This window comes from Rattus rattus, chromosome 12 (assembly GCF_011064425.1).
Source record: "Rattus rattus isolate New Zealand chromosome 12, Rrattus_CSIRO_v1, whole genome shotgun sequence".
Lineage (NCBI taxonomy): Eukaryota > Metazoa > Chordata > Mammalia > Rodentia > Muridae > Rattus > Rattus rattus.
This window is the reverse complement of record NC_046165.1, coordinates 2,581,379-2,604,774: the sequence shown is the minus strand read 5'-3', so window position 1 is coordinate 2,604,774 and position 23,396 is coordinate 2,581,379. Positions and strand designations below refer to the sequence as shown.

The 23,396-nt window shown below is 45.3% G+C and overlaps 1 protein-coding gene across 1 annotated transcript in view; it reads left to right on the top strand.

Moving 5' to 3' along the window:
* Clybl (citramalyl-CoA lyase) overlaps positions 1–23,396 on the top strand; it is a 131,084-nt gene that overhangs the window by 13,934 nt on the left and 93,754 nt on the right. The gene's annotated exons all lie outside the window — the stretch shown is intronic.

Below are 23,396 nucleotides of genomic sequence, written 5' to 3'. Positions count from 1 at the left end.
TTTCAGTTCAGACAATGTGTTACTGCCCCAAGTCACCCTGCTGCTGTCATGAACACCTCCATTAGTGTTGCCAGCATTGGCCTGGCCAGTTAGTACTGTCATTGGACCTATAGGAGGGTGGGGCCGAGTGCCATCTGAGCTTGTCTGCGTAAGCCATTATCTCCAGAACCACAACAGAGGAGCATTCACAAGTGGCTTCTTGGTTGGGCTCTAGGACTCTACTGTCCTGAGCCTGTGACTGTCACTGTGGTAAAAACCAGGGGGAACAAGCTAAGGTTCTGGTAGGCTCTGCAGGAGGCTAGTGTATGGGTCCCTGGCCCTGAGGAATACTAAAGGGGACACAAATCATCTAGGCTCATTGGCGTCTTTGGTGAGACCCCATGACAGGCATGTTCTCTTACCTCTCTCAGGTAGGCCTGGCTAAGCTGGGGCTACAGGTGGTGAGCTACATGACGTTGGCGAGATGGGGCTTCAAGGAGCCTGAGCAGAACAGACCCAGATGATTCTTCAGGGAAGCTAAAGGACACAGAGACCATGGCCAAAGATCCCAGGAAGCTACTAGTAGGCTAAAAACACAGAAGGCAAAACCCCTTTCCCAGGGTCCCCATATAAGAATTGGGGGCTGAGGGAGGCAGCCCTGAGTTTGTTATATTTTCTTTTTTCTTTTTTTTTTTTTTTTTTTTTCCGGAGCTGGAGACCGAACCCAGGGCCTTGCGCTCGCTAGGCAAGCACTCTACCACTGAGCTAAATCCCCAACCCCGAGTTTGTTATATTTTCATTGATATTGACCAGATTACTGGAAAGTAAGCCGGACTTGAAAGACTCATATGGATCAGGGATAGTAAATAGAAATCCAACAAGGACCTTTTAAAGGTTGAGACGGGGCTGTGGAGATGTCGGAGTCTTAGGCCCTTGCTATACAAATGGTAATAGCTTGAGCTTGACTCCCCAGAGCCCACATAAAATGTGATATTGTAGCATGCACCTATAATCCTATCCTATGGTAAGATCGGAGAAAGACAGCAATGAACAACAGAGAGACTAATACCCTACATTGTCCTTCAACCTGCACACAGGCACCATGGCACGTGAACACGTTCATTCACGTACATACCACATCACAAATACATCTGGCACACTAAGTAAATGTTGACTTATTATAACCAGGCTTGGTGGCATTCACCTGTAACCCTAACACTCATGAGGGAGAGGCCGGAGATTCAGAAGTTCGAAGTCATCTTCAGCTGCTCTTAAGTCCAAGGCCAGGGCTGTGTAGTCAGATTGTATTAAACATAAAGCAAGGACTGGAGCTGGAGCTCAGCGGTCGAGCACTGGTCTGGCATTTAGAAGACTCTGGTTTCGATCCTCAGCGCCGGGGATGGGAAGGAGTGGAAACAGTTATTTTTTTTTACCTAAACAGAGGTCACGGTAGGTGACTATCTAAAAAGGGGGTGCCTGCAGAGCATTGCTGCCAGACTCGCAGATAATTTCACAGGAAGGTCAGAGGCACATGCGAGTGGCCCGTCTATGACAGAGGAAGGAGGCAGTGTTGTGTGTATCTGTCCGGTGGGTGGATGGGGGCGGGGACACAACTGGGAAATGTGGGGCAGATGGGTCGTGGGACATGTCCAAAGCACAGAGCATAGATGACCATAGAGTCTGGGTACTGGTGGAAAGATACCCCAAAAGATACCAACAAAAGCCTGCACTGTCTCTTCTACCTGTGCCTGTACCAGCTGAGAAGGACGGACCACTCCACATCGCTCCTATTTTGCTGGAGCACCTCAGGACCTGGCTCTTGAGTGGCTCTGCGAGACCTGTCCCCTAACTCCCTCTGCATTGGAGGCTGAGGTGATAAAATTTTTTGAAATACGGGACATGGAGATGCATTTGCAGGAAAGGACCTGGATGTGGGGTTTTTGTTTGTGCTTCGGTTTGTATGTACGGAGGTTTACGTGCTGCATGTTCTTGCAGAGGCCAGAAGACAACCTCACAGGTCTTCTTCAGCAGACACGACCTCGTGTCTTTGTGACAGGAACTTTCCTTGGCCTGGACCTCACTGGTTAGACTAGGCCCGCTGGACAATAAGACCTTCAGTCTCTTCTTCCCAGCACTGGGATCACCACGTTTTCGTCTTGTTTTTCTTTTATTTCTTAAGCCAGGGTCTCACTATGTAGCTCTGGCTGTCCTGGAACTCACAGAGATCAGCTGACCTCTGCCTCCCAAGTGTTGGGCGTAGGGATCAAAGGCATGCGCCCCCACCTCAGTGGGCTACAGCCTCGGCACTCAGGCCCTCACATTTTTATGTCTTGTGTTTGTGTCTGTGTCTGTCTCTCTTCTCTGTCTCTGTGTGTGCATGTGTGCACTGCATGTGTGCATGTGCATGTGCACACGTTTAAGAATAGGGGTCAGAAGACAGCCTAGAGTGTCTGGTACTGGGTTTGCCCTGTTTAGGAGATGTAGTTTATCATTCTCTGCTGTTTGTCTTAGGCTAGCTGGCCCAAGAGGTTCTGGGGATTCTCCTGGCTTCCCATCTCACTGGAGGAGGGGTTAGGATTGCAGATACATGCTGCTGTGCCTGGCATTTTGTGGTTCTGGGCATCTAGACTCAAGTCTACTACTTGCACAGCAAGTGCTCTACTTCTGGTTCTCCCAGCATCCCTCAGTCTTTCCTGGCATACACTCCCCTCTACCCTGAACTTTACAGGCCAGGGGTTGGGCTTCCCCTACCCCAGAGGCTCTTTTCTATATATCGCTCCCCTCCGTCCCCACCCCTCCTCTCTCTCTCTGCTGCATGTGCATGTTCTGTCTTTCTCTATCCCCTCCCCTCTGTCTCCATCACCTTGGCGACTTCCCCGATTTTATTCCTCAGGTTCAGTTCAAGAGTGTTTCCCAGTAAACTTGGCCTATATACTCTGGCTTGAATTGGCTTATTTCAGTGGCAGAGAAATAACTTACCAGAAACTTCTGTCATTGTTTATCATGTGAATGACCAACAGAAGTGCATTAGGGGTAAATCCTGAATCCTGCTAGCTGTTTGCACTCTCTTGTGCTGCCCCTATACTGGATCTCAAAGTGTAGCCAAGACTAGCCTTAAAATCAAAATCCTCCTGCCTTAGGTTCACTAGATTGGGATGAGCTGTGCCTAACTTGTTCATCTTGTTGTTGTTGTTTTTTTTTAATATTACCTTATTTTATTTAATATATATATGCATGTCTATGTGTTTATGGTATATATAGTGTATCAGTGTGCATACATGTGTGTACATGGGTATACATAGCCATGCATGCACATTTGGAGACCAGAGGGCATTGTCACCTCTCAACACTGAGGTCACAAGCATACATGACCAAGGCTGGTTTTTATGTGGGTTCCTGGGGATTTGAACTCAGGTCCTCAAGCTTGTCTACTCTTAAACCTACCAAGCCACCACCCCAGCCTCTTATATTAATGTTTAAGACCCTGTAATCCCAGTGCTATGTCATACCATAGAGATGGCTAGAGAAGAGAAAACCCAGTAAGAAACTGTCATTCCCGAGAACTGGACTCCAGCACAGAAAGGAATAGACTTTGTCCAAACTGTCTTAGTAGACAGACAGCTGCTTAGACTGACTGAGTGGGAAACCACCCCCTCTCTAATTATCACTTAAAATTCTTTCCATTTTCCCTCTGTGTGCGTCCTCCTTAGCCTGTGTTTTCTTACTTTGTGTGCTAACGGTAAATATGTCCTGGATGGTGTCTAACTCCTTAAGGCACCATTAGTCGCCAGGTACTCTGGTTCATTCTGGCTGTCCACTCAGCTGCTAGTAGGCTCATTTGGAAGATGCAGACCTTTCCCTCGTCTGGACTCGAGTAAGCTTGTGGTGCATGCAGTTCTTCGTCCCAAGAGTGAGCTGTTGAAAGCTGGAACTAGAGTTCATTCCTCGGCAGCCGGCCCTGTCCCTGTTAGATCTGTTGGCACAGGAAGGAGGGGAAACTGAGCTTCTGCCTGTCTTCTGGTTCCGGGCTTTTGATATTGCTTCCTCCTGACTCTTCTGGAGGACAACATAACCCTGAGTCCTTCAGCAGATGTTGTCTCCTGCTCCTAAGAGGAAGAAGAGAAGGATAATGGATGTTTTCAATGCAGTGGGTCTTTATTTCGTTCAGACTCAAAGGGGACAAGGCAAAGAGGTTAACGTCTTTCCGTGTTCCATCTGCATAAGCATGGAGACCCATGATCCTTAATCTGTTAAAAGAAAATTAAGCCCTTGTGTGTTTGTGGGATTTCGGATTCATTTCTCTTGCCCTGCTCCCATGCTCCTTGTTTTTGTAGTCAAATACAGCCTGGACCTTTGCCTACCATTTGCCTCTTTCCCCTCCCCTCCCCTCCCCCTCCTCCTCTCCTTCTCCCCTCCCCTGTGATCTCACAAAGAGCTGGGAGCCCACAAAGGACTCAGTTTCTGGGTTTTGTGTTTTAAAAGGATGAAATAAGCGCTATACTTAGAAACACAAAACGGATCCCTTAGAACTTGCCCCCAAAAGAAATGCATTGACATCAGGATGGGAAGAGTGAGGAAAGTGTGAGAGAAATTCAGAGTTTAAAAAAAAAATGCAGCCCAAGGGAGTATGCAAACACTAGGTAGAAAAGTCCTCCAACCTCCCAACTCAACTCAACTCAGGAAGTGGTGTGGGGGCTTCCAGGCTGTCCTCCTCCAACCTCCCAGATCAATGGGGAGGGTGAGCTGTGTGGGACACAGCTACTCACAAGACTCACGGCCTGGGCTGGGGTTTACAAGGCTTCCTCTGTGTGGATCATCCTGATCTCTTCCTGGCCGACATCCTCTCTCTGAAACGTTGAGATGCAGGGTATACACACTTGGCTGTGGCTAAACCTGGAGACAGATGTTTATATTTCAGCCTATTTACTCCTGTTTGTTTCTTGTGTGCGCAGCGTTAGTGCTTGAACCCAGTGCAGGCCTTGCACAGGCTGGACAAGTGCTTGACCAACTAAGCTACCACCTGTCCCTGCATACCCTTGGCCTAGGAATGGTTTTCCCAGGGGAATGAGTTAATGGGCACGTTATCTTTGAACCCTAACTAAGCAAAATACTACACCCTAAAGTAGATTAGATTCTCATTTTTTTCCTTATAGGATATTATCAAAAAATTGCACCCAATTTTATTTCTAATCATATAAAAAAAATCTGTGGAGGTTTGTGTCTTCTCTTATTTGAAGGTACCTTTCTGTAATCACCCCATACTCTTCAGCCCCTAAAAGGCTGAAATAGCTCCTATCTGGTCCTTCAAGGTAAAAGTTTTCAGGGTTTTGTTCTAAATCACCACAAATACAGTCACTTTTTGCTCTGTATTCTTTGCCTGCGCTTTTGTTTTTGTTTTGTTTTTTTGTTTGTTTGTTTGTTTTTGTTTTTGGGTTTTTTTGTTGTTATTGTTGTTGTTTTTGGGAGAGAATGGATGAATGAATGAATAAATACCACAGGTACTCAATAGAGTGCATACATGTGTGGTGGTCAAAAGACAATTTTTGGGAATCTAGCCTTGTTGGTGCAGGGTCTCCAGTCTAGCTGGCCAAAAACCTCATAGATTCTGCCCTCTTACCTCTCAACTTGATGCAGGGACGCTGGGATTACAGCAGCAGGTTACCACAGCTAGTTGGTTTTTGTTTTTAATGGGTTCCTCAGGATTCTTAAACTCGGATTCCTAATTTCCCCAGCCCTGGAGTTTTTCCTGGCCTCGAAGTTTTTCTGGACAATGCAAATGAAAGTGCCCACGTTTTGGTATGTGCAGTGCTTGAAAACAACTCCATCCAAAATGGAACATATATACTGTTTCAGCTGCCTGTTAGACCTTTACATTATAGGATACAATATTATATGCACCCAAGAATGCAGTAGGCAGCAATAATAGTGCCTGCTTCATAGGATTGTTCTAGAGATTAATGCAAGCAGAGAACTTAAATGCTACATGCATGCATGCATGAGTGTGAGCGAGAGCACGCATGTGCGTGTGTTCACGTATGTGTGCGTGCATGCGCGCGCGCGTGTGTGTGTGTGTGTGTGTGTGTGTGTGTGTTTGTGTGGGTTAGGTCTGAAGACAACTACAGGCGTGGGTTCTCTCAATCATGTAGGTCTCTGACTGAGCTCAAGTTGTTAGGCTTGGTGGCAAGTGTCTATATGCTGAGCCAACATGAGGGACTCTCAATAAATAAAGAGAAAAAAAAAATACTGAGAATTTATGTTTCATTTAATATAAGTGCAGATACCAGCTGTCTTAACACAATGCCCCTAGCATACTGTAGGAACCTAAATATTGTTTGCTACAAACGGTAGTTAATGTAAAAGGTCATTTAGTTGTCTATCTTTTTAACATAATTCTGGTTTTAAGGGTCTTTTGAAATGAGAACTAGAACAGAATCATTTCCTAGTTTCATACATTTCTAAGATAGTTTAAAAAGCGTAAACAGATCTTATTTACAGGTTACTTGTAAAGGGGCTTTTCTGGTAGAAAATGTGGGGACTTTGGGCGTCACTGTTTTGCTAAACAACTAGTGTTTATACCTGGGAATTCCCCACGTGCAGGAAATAAAGAGATAGGTCTCCGAGGTGTGAGCAACATTTGCAGAGAAAGGACTTGAGGTGCTAATTGAGATGAAAGTGATGGGCCCCACCTGGGTTCTTCACCAGCAGCCACACTGCCTCACAAATTGGTTCTTTGCCCCCCAAGGCAGAATTCACAGTCACACCTCTGAAGCCCTCTCCAGCCCTGCCCCGTAAGCCCCGCCCCGCTCCGTAAGCCCCGCCCCATCCCTTAAAGCCCTGCCTACCCTAGGCTCCAGGGATGATTGCTTGACCCCTTGTTAACTATTTGATTTCCAAAGTACTTTCCTGGATTGTCATTGGTTCAAATACTAAATGAAAAAAAAAATGTCCACTATTAAAACGAAAGGCAAGATCCTTTTGAAATTCCTTTCTTTTTGGCTATAGATAACATGCACAGATACCAGTTTAGAGCTGAAGCCTAGATTTATGTATAGCTGGCCCCAGGAGTTCAGCTCTGGCTAAGGGTGGGGGTAGAGTGTACAGTGGCTCTGAGCAGCTCAGAAGCTGTCCTTCATCCCCCACAGCCAGAGATTTTCCAGATGAAGCGAAATCCTCAGCACTGTTCAGAACGCGTGTCCCAGACCCACTCATGGGGGTCAGAATAGCGGGGGAGTATCTTCTCAATACCACGCCCTGTTGTCTGTGTGTGTAATCTATGCTGGAGTGTGGGGATGGGATGGGGACAGCCAAGGATGTGGGGAGTGTAGGGACTCCTTCAGCACTAACCCAGAAGTCAGCTTAGCAGTTCACTGGTTTTCCTCAAGCCCACGACCATGTCCAACTCACACGCGAATCTGAGCTTCCTTCCTACAGGTTGAAGTCGCGAACCCCGGGACTGCTGGACTCCAGAACCTTCTCTTGACCCATTCTTTCCTTCCCCTCGCCTCCTCCCTTCCATTGGACAGACTTTGAGAAGCTATATGTACAAGGATATTTATTATTCACTTATCCCCCCACCCCCATCAGCTCAAAAGCCCTGATCCTTCAGAGTTAGAAACTGCTTAGTTTTGTCCTCCCCTAACCTAGAGCAGAGTCCTTGCAGTTTAGATATAACCAGGTAGACTACACGACACATGCTACAATCCAGTTAATTCTACTTTTTGAAAGGGTCTGTGTATTTTGATGCTTTCGGTCCCCCCCCCCCATGGCTTGTGTGGATTTTTATGCAAGTTGAATCCATTGAGTACCAGGCGCTGTGAGTTTCAGGCAATGATAAATGAGCTTCATGTTAATTGACAATGAAGTTAAGGAAGAAAATTTTATTGTTAATCAAGGGCTTAATTGCCTTTGGGACGGTTTTAAATAAATGCCATGCAGTACTTAAGGAGCGATGCTGTGTAAGTGAGATGCAAAAATTCTTTAATTAAACCATCAAGGGTACTCCCTGATTGAAATTCCCCCCTTATCTTAATAGTAAAACCTTCGTGATTCATGTAACGACTCAATCTGGGGCAGAGTAAATGGAAGGCCCCTTGGAAGAACAAATCAATTGTGTAAATTGACTGAAGTTATTTCTGGGACAGTTTTCTTGCAGCTTCTTTGTATTGATCAGAACACATTCCCCATGGATGTTCATGTGTGTAGCTTGTATTTATGTGCCTTAAGTCGTGAGTCAGCCTGTAGTGTAGAGTGTACTGGGGTTCCCGGCTGTTGGAAAAGTGGTATTTCTAGCTGAGTGGTGGTGGCACATCCTTTAATCCCAGTACTCAGACGCAGAGGCAGGTGGATCTCTGTGAATTCAAGGCCAGCCTGGTCTACAGAACAAGGTCCAGGACAGCCAAGGTTACACAGAGGAACCCTATCTTGAAAACTCAAGAAAAAAAAAGTAAATAATAAAAATAAAAAGTGAGAAATAAAAAATAGAAGGGAAGAGGGGCAGGAAGTCATGTTTGCCTGTGTTGGCAGACCTAGAACAGGTTAGAGCTGCCTGCTGTCTGAGGACCACCCTGGCTAGTAGGCTACCTAAAAGCTGCAGAGGAAGCCCAAGGGATACTGGTACTGGTATCAGAACTGACTGGCATTAGGGTCTTATAAACAGTGCAGAACTGGAATCTCATTCCAAGCTTTGGAGTGTTCTAGAAGGCTGGCATTCTGTCCCTGTGAACATGGTGGTCCCTGTAGAACTCCATCTGATTCAGGACCCTTCGCTTCAGTTTTCGTTTCCCTGCCTAGGAGGAGCGACAGTGTGTGAACCAGGAAGGAAGGAAGGAAGGGCAGGAGGATCGGAAGCTCAAGGTCATCTTCATCCTCATAGGGAAGTCAAAGCCAATCTTCATCAAAGAGACCCTGTCAAAAGAGAAAAACAGCAAACCAAACCAACCAACCAACCAACAAGCAAGACAAAACATGGTTCTCATGATATAGACTCCCTGTGCTAGGCTGAGCTGGGCTGAGCTGTGTGAGCCCCACTGATCCACCGGCTTGAATGTAGAGAGGGAAGGGTCTCTAGTCAGCAAGAAAATCCCCACGTCTGTTGTTAGACGTCTTTGTAGCTTCGTGGATTGTTTGGTCCTTTCCCTTCTGGCCTGTGTGCTCTGTCTTGGGCTTGATTCACACAAATTTGGAGGAAGGTTTATTAGTAAGCCATGTCTAGAGAGTATGTGTATACAGATTCTGTAACTCTCAAGCTATGATCTGTCTGTCTGTCCATCCATCCATCTGTCCACACGTCCGTTCTTCCATCCATCTATGTATCTATCGGTTCATTTGTTCATCTGTCCGTCCATCCACCCGCCCACCCACCCATATCTATCTATCTATCTATCTATCTATCTATCAATCTATCTATCTATCTATCTATCTATCTATCTATCTATCTATCTATCTATCTATAGACAGGTTGTGGGTAGGCTGTCTCTGGAAGTATTAGTGGATTGGGACAGGAACTAGGGCTGACTTTTCGTATCCTGCTCTCTAGCTTGATCTGACAGCGTTTAAGCAGCATGCACACAGCTAGGTTGATGACAGGAATTGAAGGGCCCAGTCATGGGGCTGTTACTGGTGGGCCCTTTCCCTGAGGGAGTCCGGGAGAGCATCAGGGACCAAGGGTGGTATAGAGCCCTGGGGTGACAAAGGAATGGGATGTGCTACAGACAAAGCTGGAAATGGTGCTCAAGGTCACTGTGACAGGTTCCTAGGATCCATCGCCAAAGCGTCTGTGTTTCCGGCTCAGTTTTATATATTGCTAAAATGTCTCCTTAAAAGTTCATTCTTTTTCTAAGAGAAAAATACCTACAGCTCTTAATGACTAGGGGGAAGTGTAGGCCATGGAATGGGTCCTATGGCAGCTGTAGCTAAGAAGCGTTCATTGCTGGGGTGATTTCACACAGAAGTGTGGACAAGGAGAGACAGATTGACCACCAATGCTCCCCTCTCATTTACCGTCTCTGCTTGGTACCTGCAAGTGTGTGTCACTCACCAGCCTGCTGGAAGATAAGGGCGATAAAAACAAACAAACAAACCAACCAACCAACCAACTAACCAACCACGGCACTATCTCAGGCTCTGTCCAGGATCCAGGGTATACCTGAAGGCTGGCCACCTGCTGACTAACCGTTAGGCTTAAGGAAATAGGAACTGCTTAGCTCTCAGCAGAAAGCCAGGCAGGTGAGAGCGTGGTTCATCATCTACTCAGAGAAAAGCATGGCAACAGAGGGAAAATAAGGTAGAAGCACAGCCCGTTCTACCATTTACATCAGCCTGCGTATGGCTAAACTTGGGCTTTCCTTTCAAGACACAGTCCTTACTCTGTAGGCCTTGCCTGGCCTGGATCTCACTTTGTAGACCACGCTGGTCCAGAGCTCAGAGAGATCCACCTGCCTCTGCCCTGGGATCAAAGGTGTGCACCACCGTGCCCAGCCTGTGGTGAAGCTTTTGACGGTAGACTTTCACCCTCTTTAACTGGCAGCATTTATACTGATTTAAGTTGCTGGAAAATTTATATGGAAGCCGAGGAGGATTCTATGTTGAAAGGGAGTGCTGTTGGAGATCTTCCTTGACAGTCATGTTTTGATTTGGATGTGTGATTGACAGTGGGCCCTCACCTGTTTACACACAGTAGGTTTCAGGCCATAATTATAAAATCTACTGATTTGTACCTCGGAATGTGTTTACTGATGTCTCTGAAGCTCAGGACTCTGACATTAGTGGTATGGAGCAGAGTGTCCGGTTGTCTAGGATACCTTCTGCCGAGATCACCATTTCGACTTTCTAAAAAGATTCTGCCTTTCCAATGGCCCATGAAGGCACTGGCTTAGCATTTTTCTCTGACATTCTTTTTTTTTTTTTTCCCCATTTTTGAAATTTAGGAAAGGAAATTGTTGAAACTCAGACACGGTTATTTCAAATATCCTGTCTTACGCCTGTTGAGTGGCATTTTAACATATATTGTAGTCAAGCATTAAAGCCAGGGAATTACACTGAGCCATCTGTCTGCATGGTGACTCTCATTAAAAACAAATAAAAATAAAAATAAAAATCAAGAAATCCAAATGCTTAGGCACTTACATTTATTTTTAAGAATTAACCTGAGTCATTTTGGAAACCTGTGCTAAGTTTAGGTGGGGGAAATGCTTGTCGACATCTTGCTTCTGTTAATAGGCATGGACAAACCAGAAACTTACTTTGTATTTTCTTTAATAAACTTGGCTTTCGAGGAGGTTCCCACTCCCCTATTAATAAGCCCTAGGCTTGTTCGTGTTGCAGAGACCCCACTAGTACCATTACACATTTCCTAAGTGTGAAAGTTGGATGCAGACGGGGAGGTGGGGGTGGGAGGGGGCTACCTAACTTGGGAAACAGCAGGTTTTTTTTCCCTCCCCTTCCTTTCCTGTCTGGTTTGTTTCATTTTGTCGTTGGGAGTCGTGGGTAATTTTTCTTTATTTAGCCACCCCCCTCCTGTCCCCATCCTTTTCGCTTTTCAGTTAGTTCGATGTAGAGGAAGCTACTGGGCTTTTTGTTTTGATTCTGATCTTCCTCTAACCACCCCCCCTCCCTTTTTTTTCCTTTGCATATTTTTCCTTTTCCAGGGAGAAATGTTTCTGACCAAATTTAAAACACTTGGGTGTTTCAGATCCCTGCAGGGCCATTTTAAGTGTCTGGACCTGTAAAGACCCAGTAATAACTACCTGAATTGCTTTTAATTACACAATATAGCTGCATCATTTTCCTCCAGGTTCGTCCTGATTGATGCCGCGAGGCGATTGTAACCGCGGATGATGGGATTAAGTGCCTCTCCAAGTGGCTTAGCTTCTCGTGGGAACAAAGGGGAAGAGGGGACTCTCAGCTCCTTTTTGCCTGAGAAGCCTTTCTCTCCCCTTGCCGAATAAAGCAACACAATTAACAAACATTATCCCCAGAGGTAGATTGAAACGTACATGCAGACAAGAGGGGCTCTTGACTGCAATTAGACATATATGATCCAAGGTATCCTGACCATTCATTAGCACTAATTGTTTGAGGAAGACGCTCAGAACAAATGATTAAAATGTAGGGGCCATGACGAGGATTAAGAGCCCGCGTGACAAAACGCAGTGCTCTCAGCTGTGGTGATGACCCCCTTTGGGAAGCCGCTCTGATCCGGGGGACTTGCTTGGTGTCGCTCTGCGGTGAGCTCTTGGGTCTGCTCGAGACCTGGTGGTGTTTATAACAAACAATGTCTATCTTTCTTTCCTAATTAGTGGGAACTACTGTGCAAATGTTGATATTTTGTAATTGAATATCCTTTCCACTCTCCTGGCCCTTTGGGCTGTTATGGAGGTCTGTTGGTTTTGCTCGGAATCTTCTTAGGCTGAGTGTTTGGTGGTGTTTCTTTGCTCTGCTCTGTTTGCAATGTCAGATCCCTGGGAAGACCATGTGAGAGTTTACTAGTTTGCACGCCTGGCTGCTGGAGACAAGGGTTCAGGTAGCCCAGGCTGGCTTTGAAATTCCTTAGTGCTGGGATTGCAGACTTGTACAGCAGCTTCCAGATCCTTGCCTAGTTCGCAAATAACACCATCATAGGACAGGCCAATCCACCAGGTCCTTTGGGAGTTGAAATTTCCAGTAGGGTTCCAGAGATCTGGTGCAAACTACCTGGGGACAGGTTGCTCGTGATGGTTGGCATTCTGCAGGGGTTCCTAACGACTGGGGGATTAGACTTTGGATCCGTCAGTGCCAGACTAAAAGGAGCTTATCAACTGGTGTCTGTGATGAAAGTACCATCCATTTGGAGAGAGAGTTGGTCATTGGAGCCCCTCTACTGTTTGGGTTACAAGTTAACAAGAGAGAGAAGAGAAACATCAAAGAAATGGAGAGGAGAGAAAAATTGGTGGAAAAATGGGACAAGGAGACTTGGGAACTTTGGAAGGCAGGCAGAAGCAGAAAGCAGTGCGTCCTGCAGTAGATATTCCATGCTGTCTTGCTGGCAGCCCACAGTCTTCTCTCTGTGTTATGCTTGAGTTTCTACAGCACTGTAAGAGGGGTCTGTGGTACCACAAGAACCAGCAACAGGGCCTGGGAACATAGATCAGCTGGTAGAGTGCTTGCCTCGCATGCAGAAAGGCCTGAGATTCATTTTCAACATCTTAGAAGTCTGGAATGGTAGCACATACCTATGATCCCAGCACAGGGCTGGCACAGGCACAGGAGAACCAGGAGTTCAAGGTCATCCTCGATTATATAATGAGTTCCAGGCCACCCTGAGCTACAGAGGACTCTGTCTGAAAGGAAAAGAGAAAACTAGCAAAGGCTTTCCAATCCCTAGGGTCTAGCCTCATCACCCAATAACACTTCTGAGGTAAGTATCTCTTAGCTACTCCAGAGGAAGATAAATCACTATTAGACAAGATACAAGATAGCTTTATAAAATGCACTGCTGTACTATGAACACACATACATTCTCTGTCCCTCGCTGTGTGTCTCTTTCTCAGCTGTCCTTAAATTTAAAGCAGTCTCCAGGAGAAAACTAGATGGAGCTGGAGAGGGTTAGTTTCTGTAGTTCATTAAACACTGAAAACAGCAATGCAAGTCCAGCGATGTTATAACGAGATTCTCTGCTCGTACCCGTGCGCTCCATCTTAACTTTCCTCACACTGGCTCTGAATAATTATGAAGAAGGAAACAGTCTTAATCTTATTGTGGGCCTCATGCAGTCAGAACTGCAGCCCAGGATTCAAGATCGAAGCTTGCATTCACAGCTTTTGTGTGTGTGGTGTGGGACTGGCAATTAGACCCGGGCTGCTGTGTTTCTTCCTTAAGAAATTTTTCACAGAGAGAGAGAGAGAGAGAGAGAGAGAGAGAGAGAGAGAGAGAGAGAGAGAGAGAGAGAGAGAGAGAGAGAGATCGCAATATTATATGTTCCCAAATATCTACAGACCAGAATAGTCTAGGGACTGTGGCCAGCAAAGATATCAAAATTCAAAACTATGTAACACTTTGGCCTCATTTTCATTGAGATTGACACTTGAAAGGAATTTTTGAACAATCTGGAAAGAAACAAGAGATTCCATCAACCAAGATCAGTTTCATGACAGTTATTTAAAAACAAAATAAAAAAAAGAGTGGAAGAGCTATTTTTTTTTTTTCAAAGTTGTAGGACCATTTTTTCTTCCTGGAGTGAAAAAAGATTCTGCCTTGATTATTTCTCTCTATCAAAGAATCCAGTTGGGGGGAGGCACATTAATTTGCCGTATGTAGCAGCCTTTGAACTTCGGAAGACGGTAACAGGATCTGTCTGGGCTGCCGTACCTTAGTTGGTGCAGTGCTTGTTCGGTATTCATGAAGACCTGGGTTCCATCCGCCGGTCGCACTGAATAAATAGGGCATTGTGGCGCCATGATCCTAGTGCATGGGAGATGGAGGGAGGACGATGGGAAGCTCAATGTCATCGTCTGGCTACATATTGAGGTTAGCCTGAGCTACCTGAGATTAAAAACAATCAGGAATCTTTGGCTGTATCTGTTAGGTCTACATGTGTCCTTTTCTGACCTTGAACAAGTTTAAAGACAGACTTTCCTAGTTCGTATCTGCTTAATTACTCCTGAAGTTCTCAACAGCCCAGGAAGCATTATCTTGGCTTCAATCGTTCCTTTTGCCACAGAAACACTCAGTGCTGATGGGGTCTCGTAAGTGGGAAGAACTTAATGGAAGTTTCTTTTTACTCACAATGTTTCACTTTCAATTGTTTTTCTTTTGACTTTATACACTGCTTATATATCTAACGTGATACAGTTTGATCCACCTCCGTTTTGTAGTGGAGGTGTTACTATTTGTTAGTGGGTTTCTTTTGGTTAGTTTGCTCCAGACAGAGTCTCATTGTGTGCCTTGCTGGCTGGTCTGGAGTTCACGATGCCTCTCCCAAATACTGGGATTGCAAGTGTGTGACACTTGCACGTGTATTCATTTTACTCGACTTGTTTGTTTTAATTATTTAGTTACATATGGATGATTGTGTATGTGTATGTGTGTGTGTATGCTTGTATTGGACAGAGGGATTTGACAGAAATTATTCTCTCCTACCACAGGAGTCCAGGCCTGGGACTTAAGTCCTTAGGCTTGGCAGCAAAAACCTTTACAATCTGTGTTTTTGAAAGAATCTTACTGCATTGCCCAGATGCCCTTGAGCTCTCAGACTCCAGGCTCAAGTCATTCCCCTGCCTCAGCCTGTGGAGCTACAGGTGTGCCTACCAAACCTGGTTAGTGGATAGCTTTGATGTTGCTATGGGAACATTATTTCTCCACTGGGCTGTTTTTGATATATTTATTACTAAATATTGTCTTTTCTGTACCCGGCTTTAGAGTGAGATCTTGGGAATTCGAACACTGAACTGAGTAGATCTGTTCTGAATGGTTGTCTTGGGTGACTTGTGGAAATCTTCCTCTTTTTTGGTGATGCACAGAGTACCAGTGTCCAAAACTGTGAATAGTCTCTACTGAGACAAAGGGAAGCCCGGTTGGCAAGTCCTTTAGGTTTTTCATGATAATTGGCCAGACACTTTGACGTGACTGATGTGCTGTGCCTCAGTTCCCTGCAATGTGTTATCATTTAGTCTCTCAGACAGTGTCCAGGGAAACCCCCACGGACCACACTCTAGGGCATTAACAGTGAACCATTGAGGAGTAGCATCCTGCTGCTGCTCATGGAGGAGCTGCTGTCAATCTCAGCTTGGAGAGGCAGAAGGAGGAGCATCAGGGGGTTTGGGGGACTCCTTTTGAGCCCTTTGTGTTTCTAGGAGCCCCGGGAAAAAAACAAGCTCTAACTGCATTGTGTTCTTCCTGTGGCTGGTGAAGACATGAGGCTCCCCTTCCTTTTTTATTGAGACAGAATCTCACTATGTAACCCTAGTTGGGTGGAACTCTCCATGTAGACCAGGCTGGTCTCAAACTCACAGAGACCTGTCTGCCACTGACCCCCAAGTGCTGGGATTTAAGATAGACACTAGGAGGTTTCTCTCTCAACCTCATGTTGCACCAGGGAAATAACCAAACCCTTCAGTTTCCCACAGAACTTCTGCTTCTCTCACGAAGATCAAGAAAGTGTAAGATTAAGAATAACCTCGAGGGGTTGGGGATTTGGCTCAGTGGTTGACCATGGATTCAGTCCTCAGCTCTGAAAAAAAAAAAAAAAAAAAAAGAATAACCTCGAATAGGCACATGCTCTCTCAGTATCCAACATACACACACACATGCACTCACTCGTACACACTTATTTGCACACATATGCATGTGTACATGGATGCATACACATATAAACACAGACAAAGACACTCAGACATAGACACATAGACAGATAGACACACACACATACAAACAAGGACAGACACACAGACACACAGACAGATAGACACACACATAGGGACATACATACACAGGTACACAGACATGAACACACACTCACACACAGACAGATACACACAGACACAGAGATACACACACACAGAGATACACACACACAGACATATACAGAGACACAGAGATCTACCCACAGACACAGAGATACACACACAGACACAGAGATACACACACAGACATAGACACGCATACACACACAGGGACACACATAAATACACACAGACATACACAGACATAGAGATATACACATGGACACACACAGATACACACACGCACACACATGCACACACACACACACGCGTGCACACTCACACACACATAAATACACACAGACATACACAGACATAGAGACATACACATGGACACACATGCACACACACATAAATACACACAGACATACATAGACACAGACATGCATGCACACACACACATGCACACACGCACACACACGCACACACACGTGTGCACACTCATCTTTCTACCCCCAGTTCTCCTTTTTCCATCCTAACTTGTGCTTTCTCATCAGCCCAGCGTACATCCCCTCCACCCTCATCTTTACTCTTCTTCATTCTTTCTCTCTTTCCTCTTCCTCCTCTACTCTCAAGTATCCTTCACTTCATTAGCCTTGTTACACTGGGCTGGTTTGCCTTGTTTTGGGGCAAATGTCCCTCTTTGCCCCCAGCAGGGATATCAGTGCCCTGAGCTTGAGCCACTCTAATATAGAGACAGGATGCAAGCCTGCGTCTCCAAGTGAGATCTTCTCACAACCAGTGCAGTCGTGTGGGGCTTTCCCTGTTCCTCCAACTCGACATGTTTTCCAGTCCACATTGTCACCTGGACAGCTAGAACTCGGTGGCCACACATGGTAGATTCACTGGGTGATAGTGAGGTGCTTCTGAATGGTGTTTGTGCAGCCATAGTCCTTAATAAGAAGGGCTGGCTTATGGCAGACTGTGCTTACTGTCTGCATGCCTGAACCTGAAGTTCAGTAACATGTGTGTGTGTGTGGTGTGTGTGTGTCTCTCTCTCTGGGTGTGTCTCTGTATGTGTCTGTGTATGTTTGGTGTCTGTCTGTGTGTATGTCTCTGTGTGTGTGTGTGTGTGTGTGTGTGTGTGGTGTGTCTGTGTGTGTGGCGTGTCTGTGTGTGGTGTAGTATGTGTGTCTCTCTGTGTGGGTATGTCTCTGTATGTGTCTGTGTATGTTTGGTGTCTGTGTATGTCTGTGTGTGTGTGTGGTGTCTGTTTGTGTCTGTGTGTATGTGTTTGTGTGTGTGGTGTGTGTGTGTCTGTATGTGTGTGTGGTATTTGTATGTGTCTCTCTGTCTCTGTGTGTGTGTATGGTGTATGTATGTGTTTATGTGGTGAGATGGTTTCAGTATGTAGCCTAGCCTGGCCTTGAACTGATGATCCTCCTGCCTAAGTATCTAGAGAGCTGGGATTGAAGACCTGAGCTGCCCCTATCTGTCTCTATGGACCTGTCTTCTCTAGGGACCTCCTGGATGCAGACCATGCCTTATTATCCCTTTGTGTCTGACTTCTTGTGTGTAAAGAGTATGTTTAACTTTGGATCTGGTATTTGTTGCCTTTCTCATTTTGTGTAAGCAGAGATCCTGGCATCGGGGTCACTCATAGGAGTTAGCTTTGCCCCTTTGTGTCTTTGAAACTTGAGAACGTGCCACTTCAAGGCACTGCCCCACTGCTACCAAAGCCAGGTGTGGGAATGCATACCTGTAACTTCAGCACACCGAAGAAGCCATGTGACTCCGAGGCTAGCCTGGGCTACATAGTGAGACCATGCCTCAGGTAAAGGAGGATGCTGTGCCTGGTAGTTTTGTCTGCCCTTCACTCTACAAAGACTTCTTTCCTAGGGGTTTCCCTGCCAAGGAGGCCCAGAGGTCATGCATTAGAAGTGAACCCATGTGGAACTTAAAGCCACATACTGCATGTGTCTGCTGTGGACACAAGACTCTTCCTCCTTTTGGCCCTAATGGAGCTCATGACGATGCTCACTGGTTCAAGGGGTGTTTGCGTTGGAAATACCTTCTTAGCCTTTTCGAACCAGCCATACACCCATCCTCAGCTTGTTCAAATTTCACGAAGGGCCTGGCTGGTCTGCCTGTAGGAAGACAAATAGTTCATGGAACTCACCCTGCTCTGTGCGCCGTTGCCATAGGAACCGAAACAGTTTTTCAAAGTAGGGAAGGAATCTCTCGAGGCACTGGGGAACTTAGCAAAGCGAGAACATAAGTGGAGCCTAATCATAGATGCTGGCGTAGACACCTGATTATTAATAGCTTAAGCGAAGTGGAAATTAATAAGTGGCTTTGGCTGTCATTTTGAGAGAAGGAAGCATGCAGAAATGGGCTCTTACTTTCACTTAACACACAGATTCTTCAGTACCTGTGTCCGGTGCCAGACCAGGTCAGAACTCAGCACTTTCGTTTTCCCCAGTGCTAGGAATCCAAGTAGTAGCGTCTTGCACACTTCAAGCAAGTGCTCTACCCATGGGCTACATGCCCAGCCTTGGTTTTTTTTTTTTTTTAATGTGTTCCGTGTAGTATGTGACTTGCATGTATGTGAGTGAGTGCATGTGTGTCATAAGCATAGAGGCTAGAAGACAGCTTTTGGCGTTTTCTTTAGAAAGGCTGTTCATCTCACTCGAGACAGCATCTGTCATTAGCCTGGAGCTCACCAAGTACTCTCCACCGGATGGCCAGTGATTCCCACAGATCCTTCTGTCCCTACTTCCCCAGCATTGGGATGCCTCCATGCCTGACATTTTGACATGGGTTACGGAGGCTGAACTCAGCTTTTTGTGATCGAGAGACAAGAAGTCTACAGGCTGCGCTATCTCCCCATGCTTCCCTACACCCAAGTATTAAATTTTTTATCTTTTTTTTTTTGTTGTTCTTTTTTTTGGAGCTGGGGACCGAACCCAGGGCCTTGCCTTCCTAGGCAAGCGCTCTACCACTGAGCTAAATCCCAACCCCAATTTTTATCTTTTTTTTTTTTTTTTTTTTTTTTTTTTTTTTTTTTTTTTTTTTTTTTTTTTTTTTTTTTTTTTTTTTTTTTTTTTTTTTTTTTTTTTTTTTTTTTTTTTTTTTTTTTTTTTTTTTTTTTTCTTTTGAGACAGTGTCTTGTTATACTGCTCTGTTTTACCTGTAACCTACTACATAGCATAGGCTGGCCTTGAACTGGCTTCCGCTGATCAAGAGCTGGGATTATAGGCATGTGCCTTTATATGTGGCTCAATGGAATTGGTTAACAGAAGCTTTTGTATCAGGGGAGCTACTAACCAGAGGGAAGACCTAGCACCCTTGCCTGCACACTTAACTGCACATTAGAACCATGAAGGGACCTTAGGGACGGCCTGAAGCCCTCGTGTCACCCTGTACCACAGAGGTCACAACAGTGCCAGAGGAGCAGGGGACAGACAACTGAGAATGTCACTCATCAATAACTGGGAGCTCCACTCAAAAAAGGGCAGACCCTTGACTTTGCCTCCAAAAGAATTCCAGAATGAGGTGGTATGAAGCAGAGTGGGAGTTCTTCAAAAGATTCGTTTGACAAGGTGTGATGGTGGTTTTGCTTGTTTGCTTTGGTTTTGGCTTTTCAAGACAGGGTCTCTGGCTATTCTGGAACTCCCATCTGTAGACCAGGCTACTTTGGGACTCACCAAGTTCAGCCTGCCCTCCCAAGGGCTGGGATTGAAGGTATGCTGGGTCTTACTCAGCCCCTGAATATCGTGATTTTTGTATGTGTTGCTATTGTCTTAAGACAACCTGGTTTCATGTAGCCCAGATTGTCTGAGAATGACCTCGAACTGCTGAACCTCATGCTGTGTTAACAGATGTGCCACCGTCCCTGGTCGAATCTGATGAACCTTTAAAAGTTCCCAGGTAGTGGTATGTGGAATCTTAGGTTGAGAGCACTTCTACTCCTGGGACCTAGATACGGAAGTAGGTAACTAGGTGAGAGGCGGAAAGAAAGTAGAGGAAAATCAGGCCAGGAGGTACCTCCCTCTGAAATGTGTCCTCTAAAAAGGGTCACTCAGTAGTCCCTGGAAGACTGCCACGTTTTTTGTTTTTTGTTTGTTTGTTTGTTTTGTTTTGTTTTTGTTTTTTGTTTTTTTCCAACTCATGCTTTGCACATAGTTTGGATATATTTACAGACTGTGATGAGACAATAACTCCCAGTGTGTGAGATAAAATAAGTTTGATCTTGTCACAGTCAGGGATCAGGGAAGGAAGAGGACTCAGTAGCCAAAGAGAAGAGAGACTTGCAGACACCTCCATCCTTTTGTGCAGCAGGGAACACTGTGCCCGGAGGTCCCTTAGAGACCTCAGAGTCCACAATGAAACTTGAATAAGGTCTCTTGATATAGTCCTTCTTTTTATTCTGTCTGTCCCTTTCCCCCTCACCCCTCACTGTTATCCCTACCTTGCGCCTTCATGGCTGTCTTAGTTGGGGTTTCTATTTCCTGCACAAAACATCATGGCTAAGAAGCAAGTTGGGGGGAGGGGAGTCAGGATAGGAACTCACACAAGACAGGAACTTGGAGGCAGGAGCTGAGGCCATGGAGGAGTGCTGCTTACTGGATTGCTTCCCCTGGCTTGCTCAGCTTGCTTTCTTATAGAACCCAGGTCTGGCAGCCCAGGGATGGCACCATGCACAATGGGCTGGGCCCTCACTTCTTGATCAATAATTCAAGAAATGCCTTACAGCTGGATCTCATAAAGGCATTTCCTCAAGGGAAGCTCCTTTCTCTGTGATAACTCCAGCTCGTGTCAAGTTGACACACAAAACCAGCCAGCGCAGTGGCCTCTCACAGCCAATTCTGTTGGAGATCCTTCTCTGGACCTTCTGTGTAGGACATGTTGCTGTGGGGACACCTCTTTACCATGCTAATATCCCACAGCCTGGGGTCTTTTCATGTAGCAGTGACCTAGACAAGGTACTTGGTAAGGGCCACAGTGTGGCTGACCTCTACAGTGTTTCCAGGACCCGGCTAAGGCTTTTGTTCCTGTATCAGTTCTCTTCTCACCTTCTGTCAGACAGAATACTAGATCAAAGTAGATCCAAGTGCATTTTATAGGTTAAAGGCAGTCAAATTCCAGCAATTTCAAGTCATTTGACTGTATATTTTCCACTGCATGGTACTGCTGTTCTGAAATGCTTTCGGTAGTTTTTTTTTCAGCCAATTATAAAAGAAAGGAAAAAAAATAAGAAAGGGGAGTGACATTATTTCTGATAATAATTTAAAATTAAATTAAGGGAATTGTGCGGAAGGAGAAGTCTTAACTCCCAAGTGTACACTTCAGAGCCATCCCCAATCAAATCTTTTTTTTTTTTTTTTTTTTTTGGTTCTTTTTTTTTTGAGCTGGGGACCGAACCCAGGGCCTTGCGCTTCCTAGGTAAGCGCTCTACCGCTGAGCTAAATCCCCAGCCCCCCCAATCAAATCTTAAGACAGTCCTTTCCAGGTCTTTCTTATTGGATACGTCACTAAGCTAGGCTACTACTGTGTTTGTAATGTTACATCTTCCACAAAACAGGAGGTCAGAGAGATGGCTCCAGTGGGTAAAGGGGTTTGCTGTCCAAACTTGGCAACCAGAGTTCGATCCCCAGAACTACATAAACAGAAAAGGAGAGGACTTACTCCCAAGTTTTCTTTTGACTCTACCCGTGTATGCATAGGCCTACCCATACTCATACATACGTATCAAACACATACACACCACATGCAAACACACACACGCATACACACATACACTATATATATATACATACATATATATATGCAAAGGACTTATAATTAAGATGTCAATGGAAACTTTTCCTCATTTAACATTAAATATTTGTAAATATTTTAACTTTATTAAAGTAAAATTTATAAGACTGTATTGAAAGTGTTTTGATATTCTGATATATATTCTGAAATTACTCACCCAATAGCTGACACATCTATCACCTCTCATTGTTAATGCATATTTGATCAGAACTATTAAAATATATTCTCGTAATAAATCGGAAGGACATGGCATATTGCCAGCATAATCTCCAGAATTTATCCATCTTTTGGCCACAAGTTCGAACCCTGCCACCACTTCCCACTTTCCTTCCCTTTCTTTACCTCCTCCTTCACAGTCCTGTTGAAAATCACACTGCTACCCTAATTCTGAGAGGTGGACCTTGGGTGAGGGGGTCCGGGTGGAGCCGAGGTCAAAGTCTGGTGTCTCCTCTGGTGCTCTCACTTAACCTGGAGCGTACTGTTTAGTTAGACTGGCAGGCCAGCAAGTCCCCAGTGTCTGCCCCACCAACACTGGAAATACAGGGATGCGTTGGTGCGGTCTTGTAGGTTCAAACATTTTGGAACTCTGGAATCTAATTTGTTATTGTTTTTGTTTCTGTTTGGGGTGTTTTTTTTTTTTTTTTTTTTTTTTTTTTTTTTCTGGGTCTCATTATGTGCCCCAGGCTAGACTCAAACTCAAGATCCACCAGTCTTGGCTACCCACTGTTGTCACTTCCTCTTCACTTCTACACCCCTCAACCCTCAACCCTCTTCCTCAGTCTCTAGACCAGGCTGGCCTCCTATGTAGCCATATTTGATCTTGAACTGATACCCCTGCCTCACGTCCCAGGTGGTAGGGTCATAGTTATAAACTACCACACTTATTCCCATTGTTGGGAATCAACCTAGAGCTTTGTTCATACTATATAAGCACTCAAGCCACTGAGCTGCATCGTAACCGCTGCTTCAGCCTCCAGAATACTGGGATTATAGGCACGAGCTACTCTGCTGAGCCCAGAAATTCTGGAATCTACTGAAGACTTCTCATGGACCCCTTGGATGACAGATGTAGTTACTTTGTGTCAGTTTGAGTCTGCTGTACCCATTTCTCAGTTCCGTCTTCACTGTGCATATGTTTGGAATGGTTTGCACGTTTCCTGATGGTCACAGGGTAGACCAAAG